We start from the raw sequence: 8419 nt of genomic DNA on the forward strand, positions 1-8419 counted from the left end.
TTTGTTTTTTTTTCTGCTTCTCTCTTTATCGCTATCACAACCTATGATGCGATTTGTACTAGCCTACATTGCTGTTTGACATCATCCTGTAAAAACTGTATTTACCCTATGAGATCATCACATCAACATCACTGATGCCATCCTGGACTCTGCGTCCACACTACTGTGCCATGTTCTCACAACCTCCAGCGGCCGTGGCTTCCTGCTGTTTCAATCTCAATCTACTTGTACCTCATATTGCCTATTTACCTCAGGGTCTACGAAGTTAAACAACAACAATAGTAATAATTATACAACCTTCTTTCTCTGTATCTGTCCCTCTCCTTTTCCCTCTCTTTCTGTAGGCAAATTACCTCCAAAATATCCTATAATTGTATGCGCAATGTCATGTAAAATGTTTGCTTCAATAAAAATGAATAGCAAAAAATAAATTAAATCTATGACAGTGTAAATGTTGTTGACCTAACCAAATAACTCCTGCCGTCTGCACTGTGTGGCTGAATATTCTGTGGAATGATGAGGCTTTATGTTGCATTCATTGTTTTATTCATGTACATTATCGGAAACACAATAACACACCGTGTGTACACGGCTAAGACATTTGTTCAAAACCTGTTATTGCACTCTTCCACATTTTTTTGTCGAAGAGGATGTGGCATGGTTCTGTCAAGAGCACCATCAGTGACGATGTTTCCTATCTGGTCACAGGAACTTGTTGATTAGCTCCTTGTTTCAGGTATAACTTTTATTTCTCATCTTCTAGCCAACGCCCATTGACCCCGCGACCTCCTGCCATGTTTCCCCCCTCACTGATCAACAAGATGGCGCACATCGGATCCTGCACCGGTGATGCAGTCACGGTTTTATTTCTTCACATAAATAGCCAACTATTCAACCAGGTAGCGATTTACAATTGAAATAATTCAATTACAATTTCGTTTCAAACCGTTTCAAGCACTTTATCTCTAATCCAAGCCCTTTCCAAACCTTGTTTTGAAGGATGTACACATCCTGGTTAAAGCATAATACCCTGTGGGACAGTAAGTAAGAGCTCAGGCTTATTTATGCTGCCATTTGGAGTTAGTAAAGCAAGATACTCTTTAACAATTCATGCAACAATAAGAGAGGACACAAGGAGGAGCTAAGGAATGTTTGCCCAGCGACACAAGGAACAGGACCAGGAAACAGAAGAGCACATTGGAGAGACATAACAGGCTTGAGTCCAAGAACATACCTGACACCACCCAACACCTATTTAAGAAGAAAATGTCACCTGGCCATTTTGAAAATGGGCCTCTCCTAGCAACTTTGGAAACACCAACCACCTGCAATGAACGAAGACAATTGTACGTATGAGATAATAAATCAATACACCAGACAAACACGATGAGGCACCTAGATGGGATGCCAGCCAACCAGAGCAGCACTGGCAAGCTCAGAACAGGATGTCTACTGAACGGCAATAAAACCATTTGTAGTGGAAGGAGAAGCTCATCTATTGTTGTTATGAATGCAAATACTGTGCTGTACATGTTGCATACCAGGACATAGCACTAATTAAATGCTTAAAGTATGATGGAATGGTCAAAGGGGTTCAAACTGGGGGTAAAAAGCATTAAAATGCCATTCTCTTGACTGATTTGTTGGGTTAAGTACACAGAGGAATATCTAAAGCCATTTGCATTAAGATTTTACCTGCTGTGTGAACGCCTTCTGAGTCTTAAGCAGTACAGGTTCTCATAGAAACCAAGAAACAACACCTTGATGCGTTTTGTCCAGGAAATGATCAAATGCAAACACGTCTACTCACAGTCCTAGCAGGCAGGCAGGGTCAGACCCCGGGGTCAACATTATGTTTGTAAATTCTTGGTATTCTGAACCAGAAATATTAACACAACGCAGATAAAGGCAACAGAGGAAGTGATCAACACTTGCTGAGGCACCGGCAGCACAGAAGGAGAAGTGAGAGCAAGGTACCACATCAGCAATTCCATGATTCATAGGGAGGAGCTGAAGACAAATACATTATTCACTGACTTTGTCAATAAAGAGAGCCAGCTAATGTTACTCCTCATCATGATGGCTGATGGTAACATAAATGTCATCGCTGTTGACAAATGTACAGTAGATGGCAAGGGGGCGAAGAGAGGCAGTTCAGTTCTAGGTCTTCGTAGGCCTGCCAGATTCCCAACCTGGACGTTCCGTATGTTACATAACCGCCACAGACCGCCGCCCCTCAACACCTGCTCGCCGGCTTTACTTTCTCACTCCTCCAGAGACAAAACAACTGTGCTCACAATCGATGCTTTGGCTCGCTGGTTTGTGAGCTTTTGGAGTGATTCAACAACGCGAACAGCCACAACCAAAAAGCTTTTAGATTTCTTCAACAATGTTTTGCTAATATGACAGCATCTATTGGAATCTTTCTCCAATAGTTTGTATCTTTGCTCATAGGTCCAACTGCCAGTTCATCACCAATAAAAGATGACTACAAACAGTTACTTTGTAGGAGAAGAAGTCATTCTGTTTTCAATCCTCCATGCATTTGAGTGTTTTGATTGAAGGAATCAACATCGCTGTTGTGTCGCTGTCATTCGTGGAGTCTGGTGGTTTGACAAGGAGGCATCAGCTTGTGGATTCCGTGATGTCTACAGAATTTCACACAAATGTCAGATGGGTCATGTGGCACCGATGCATTAGAGTATTGGTACCTGTCTGAAATCAGGATCGTGCAGATATTACATAACAAATGGATGTTTTCTGTGAAGGCTGCGGTGGGGAAATATTTGGCAACGCACATACAAGCACATTCAGTACTCGTGTGTACAGCAACAGGAATTTGAATGTAAGAATGAATGAGCGATTGCTTGAAGGTAGAAAAAAAACAAACCTTGAGCAGTAATCAAAATATTTTATGATTCAAACTTCATTGGGACTGTGCACACTGAGTGAAAACAAACTATTTAACACGTATTGTACACGGCATACTTCCAAATATGTTACATATTGATGTAAACATGTTACTGAAACATACACACTAAAAGAATTACAGAAAATAACACAATATATCATCTTTAAGTCAAACACCAAACTTTGAAAAGCGTTATGTAACATGTCATCATACTTGTGTCCAGTGTGCATATTTCCTCTTCTCTGAATGGGTCGGTATAACGTGGATGAAAGGGTTTCAGGTTAGCGTACACACTAGAAACCAATCGATCATACTGTACGTACCATGTCACACTACACTGACAAATGCCTGCACTCGCAGTAACACACACGCACAACAAACTGTGTTGACTTGCCACAGTTAGAAAGTCATTTCCAAGAATAGATTCCATTCGTCAAAACTGCATCAGTATAGAATTGAATAGATAGACTAGTAGACTAGTATATTTTACTGTAATAATTTTCCTAGAATAGTATGTGACTGTTTGACTATCCCTCCCCTTTATTTCCACTATATCATCGCAGTTCTTGCTAAAAAAAGAGGAAGTTCTAATCTTAGGATTTCCAAGGAAGTGACATTTGTAGCCAAGATGAAACCCATCTTAAGCAATAACCTGTAAGAGAGACTAAAAGGGTCATAGTTCAATGCAAGGCATGCAATCAATTTGAGTAAGGTTAATTAAAGCTAGCTTGAATTAGCAGTGCTGATTGAATTGGATTGAAAGTGTGCTGAGGAAGAAGAATGTGCTCTGAAGACAAATCATTTTCAATAGGTTGACCTGAGACATAAAATAGTCATTGAAATGTTGTAGGAACACAGAAGACTGACATCATGGAAGCCAAAACACAAAAAGGGTCGTAAGTATTCACTGAATTATAACATTCCGCAACATTGTTTCTGCCGCCATGTAAGAATGTTTTCCAACAACACTTGCCTTTGTAACTCCGCCTCCTTCCCGGCATCCAGGGCCTGTACGTGTCCTCTTCACCTCCCCGCTGACAGGCAACACCGATGGCAATCACAGCACTTCCTGTGTTGTACAGCCATGACCATACGGAGGCATTCGGAGATGGAGAGAGGCGCACAGGCTAGACAGGAACTCAGTTTATCTTGTGTTGACCAGAGTGTGATTCATCCTGCAGCTATGGGAAGAATTCATCTCCAAAACACAAGATACAGGCATCAAAATGTCTCATTGCCCATCATGCTCTTTATTTGCACTACAGCATTGTTGTGTGAGTGAGACTTGCCACCTTTTCCGCAGAAGTGGCTTTTCAGGAACTTCGTAACATCTGACTTTGTATTTTCAGTGTATTGTGTGTGTGTGTGTGTGTGTGTCCACATTTCTTCTTAATCCTCGCAGTTCACGTGACTCCACCAATTCCCGTGCCACACCGCTGCTCTAACTTCACTCCACATAGTGAACCTAATGACCTTTGTACTCATTTCAATTACGCACACACACACACATACACATACACACTCACACACTCACACATAGGAAGTCGCACCCACTGAGCCACATGAAGTGAAACTGATACGAAGCTCTACTGAGGACAGACAGGGTTCTCTTATAATGTTCTTACAAATGCATCTAAATGTGTCCTAAAAAACAAAAATTGTTTTCAGACACATTACGTGCAACAGGTCAGAGTTAAATAAGATTCAAGTAAGACAGCTTTGTGTTGGACGCTGACTGGGTGCAAAGGAACTACAACAAAAGAACTACTAGTGCTTCAAAACAAACATGGAAACACAGATGGTGGCCAAACATTCATCCATTAGCGTCACACTATGTGGGTGTGTCTAACTTAGGTGTGTACGCAGGTAAATCTAGATCTGTTCCACATCTGAAGTCAAGGACCAATAGATGTGAAGCTTTCAGGGCAGCTCAGGACACATAGAGGTTTTGTGTATTAAAGCTGACCTCTGACACGTTTCGCTTTTACAGCAAACCCACACAGGACAGTCTGGCTGAGTCCAACAGGGAGTCAGCAGGTTCACAGGGACCGACAGAGGGCCGTCCTGGGTGGAAAGTTTTTGGAAAGCGAGACAAGCAGCCTCCCCTCCCCTCCCCGGGGCCCCTAAGGCTAACGTGATCCCCCCATTTGTGCTCCTGTCATAAAGAATGCGCCCGCTAAACCACTTTCCCACCACTAAGAGGATTACTTAGGTAATGCAGGCGAATCAAGGGATGCTCCGGCACATCGGGACATTGGGAAGCTGAAATTAATAACTCATGTAGAAAGCAGAGATTTTATCCCGGGGATCAACTCAAAACTTCTTTTTGTTTTGCTGCAGAGAAGCTAGCAAGGCAGCTTCTGCAACATTGGTTTTTATAGTAAAACAGAAATTATTTTGTGATCCTAATTGAGGCATTGACAAGTAAAGTGAACTCATTAACTTAATAAGAGACTAAAACACTAAATGATGTAACTGTTAAGCCTCAACTCTCAATAGCAATCTGCATTTAAATGATCAAGAATGTATTGCAATTGGGATGCAGTCCAACACCAGATCCAGATTGTAATCAGATATCACTCATTAGAGCGCCATACCTCCTCCAAGTCCCCACCAGTGCTCCACATGAGGCTCCATCTGTAAACAATGGAATCAACAGGTTATTGCCTCTACCAGGACCAGGAGTGTGAATGAGTTTGCGTGTTTGAGCCCTGTGTTACCTGTGCAACCTGTCCAGTGTTTAACCAAACCCTTCCTTCAACAACCACTCCAGCACCTTAAACAAGTCAAGCAGGGACTTTACATAGAAACGATGGACGCCTGAATCTGTAATGTGACATATTTGTCATAAATAAGTCGCTGCACCTGGAATGTTAAATGTCAGTGTATATGGAAACTTAAATTGTTCTTGAGAAACATCTTGTTGTTATTTGTTCAGACTGATTCAAGGTATAGTTTTCCGGTTTTCCCACTGTTAGCAGTTCTTGTTTAGCTAAGGAATGTTTGCCCAGCGACTCTAATCCTGTCGCAGGCATCACATCCGATCAGGATCAACGACGTGTATGTATGTATGTGTGTGTGTGTGAGTGTGTGTGTGTGTGTGTGTGTGTGTGTGTGTGTGTGTGTGTGTGTGTGTGTGTGAGAGAGAGAGAGATGACAAGGGTTCCAAAAGATAACTAATTTCCTTTTTGGTGACGTGTTTGTTTTTCAGTCTGATGGCCACCAAACCTCTATTGTGTCTCTGGAGTCAAATGGCGGCTACATTAACACAGTTCCACAGATTCTACGTCACACACACGTGCACACATGACGCTCATGCATTGGTGTGCACACACACACAGACAAATGTAAGCACACACGTATGCCTGGGTGTGCAAACATGCACACAAAAGAAAGAATTTAACCGGAAAGCGAGTTATCTGTGATGTGAGGTGCGAATGAGGTCAGAGAGGAGAACAATGTCAACATCCCAAATATGGCAAAAGTTTTAATTCTCATTCAAGTAAAAGAACCTCTCCAATGAGCTGGGAGTCCATCTGTCTCTCACTAATTCATTTGTGGTCAGTCTGTCTCATCCTAAGCTCTTCTCCCATGATGGTACAAACCCATTTACCCCTCGCACTGTTTGACCCCTGGAGCTCCACGCATTCCCATTTAGTTCACACCTAAGGCCAAAAGGGGGAAAACCCAACCACCTTTATTTTCCTATTAAACCTGTACAAACATGAGATCTGCTCCTTGGAATCGCCCGTCTACATTGTAATAAAGATCCTCCTTAGAGGTATCTGTTCCGAGAATTTTCACAGTGGGTACGGCGTGAGAGAGGTTGAAGAGCAAGAAAATCCCCTTTCTAAACTCGGGGAAAATGAAAAGTTAATAAGTGTAGACCGGTAGGAGAGGATCGGCGGTGTTAGCGATCTGGCCAGGCCACAGCAGGGGGGGTGCCTGGTGCTTGGTGGGAGGCTGGCATGGGTGAACGTGATGTCCTGAGAGGTATTTATCTAATCAGTGGGCAAATGGCCGCCGGCCAAGGAGGTGAAAGGGATCAGGGTGATCAGGTGCAGGCAGTGTCGTTGAGGATTACATAGATGCAAGCCATTTCAAACCTGAAGTCTGCTTGGTCGGATTCAGTAGTCACACGTGTTGCACTTGCTGCTTTAGTTTGGCTTGGCTTCACAAAGTAAGAAGGTTTCGAATTGAAGGGAAATGTTTCAGCAGAAGGCGGACAAGAGTATCTTGTTGGTTAAACAAACAGGAAGAAGGTATAACTACAGACTGCGTCAGTTTCAGGTTGTGGTCATCGTGTAGCACTTTCACAGATACTTGATTGTTTTATATTTACATATGAAAAGAACCTACAACAAAGACGCCCCCTGATGATGGCGAAAGCACAAACTCGATCAACGCTGTATATTGTTTTTAACAAAGGCGTGTGCAACAAAATTTCAGTCTTCACAAGTTTGACCACAGGGACAAGAGCTCGTACCCATACCCATATGTTTACCCTACCCTCACTCACATGTCTGGCCCCGGGTCCTGACATGGCCCCAGGTCCTGACATGGCCCCGGTGTTAGGGCCACATTGACCCCCCCTCACCTCCACCCCGACCCTATCCCTACCCTCGCTCCAGTTTCCTGATCCTTCTTAGAACTGCAGGGTCGGGACATAAAGCCCCAAACAATGGCACATACACAGAGCCACACACAAGTTACTCATGTGTGACTGCTGGAGGAATGTGTGTGTGTGTGTGTGTGCGTGTGCGCGAGCGTGTGCATATGTGTTTATGTGCGTGTGCATGCGCATATGTGTTTATGTGTGTGTGAATGAATGCAGCGATAGAAAAGAAGTTCTCAAGACTGACCTATTATTAGTTTATTAACTGAGCGTGTGTGAGTAACTGCACCTCCTTGTTCTGTCTCTTCCCTAATTAGATCACACGTCCACAGGGAGGAGACGTCTTTGCTTATATTCACACGTGTTTGGTTTACGCCTGCCACGACAGGATCATTAACTTTAAAAAATATAGTCATCTATCTATCTATCTATCTATCTATCTATCTATCTATCTATCTATCTATCTATCTATCTATCTATCTATCTTTCTAGTATCTTGTTGCAACGCCTGAAGTTATTGCATCAGAAACTTAGTCTCAGCTATTTGAGGTTAAAGGTCCCTCTATTAATCAGCTAGATAGTTAACAGCTGGTGCGGTTTGTCACTGCGATTACTACTAATAATGTGGAAACTGGAGCCGTGGAAACTTTCACTCCCACAGACACACAGCAATTATTCACACACTGATCTGGCTGGGAGGGTCAACTGTTTTGAATGAGGACTAAGATGGCCGCCGTCACATGACAGTGTTAGAGAGGGAGGTCTGCTTTGAAGCTCCAGTCACACTCCTAACTGGACTGACAGCTTTCCAGCTACTTTTCCGTCCACTCGAAAAGTCTATGAAACTATGAAAGCTATGAACAACAAAAGTCATAACAATCATTTCCTGAATA

The sequence above is a fragment of the Genypterus blacodes genome, unplaced genomic scaffold, assembly GCF_046128005.1.
Source record: "Genypterus blacodes isolate CSIRO-AG114 ecotype Tasmania unplaced genomic scaffold, CSIRO-AGI_Gbla_v1 ptg000007l_1, whole genome shotgun sequence".
NCBI classification, from domain to species: Eukaryota; Metazoa; Chordata; class Actinopteri; order Ophidiiformes; family Ophidiidae; genus Genypterus; species Genypterus blacodes.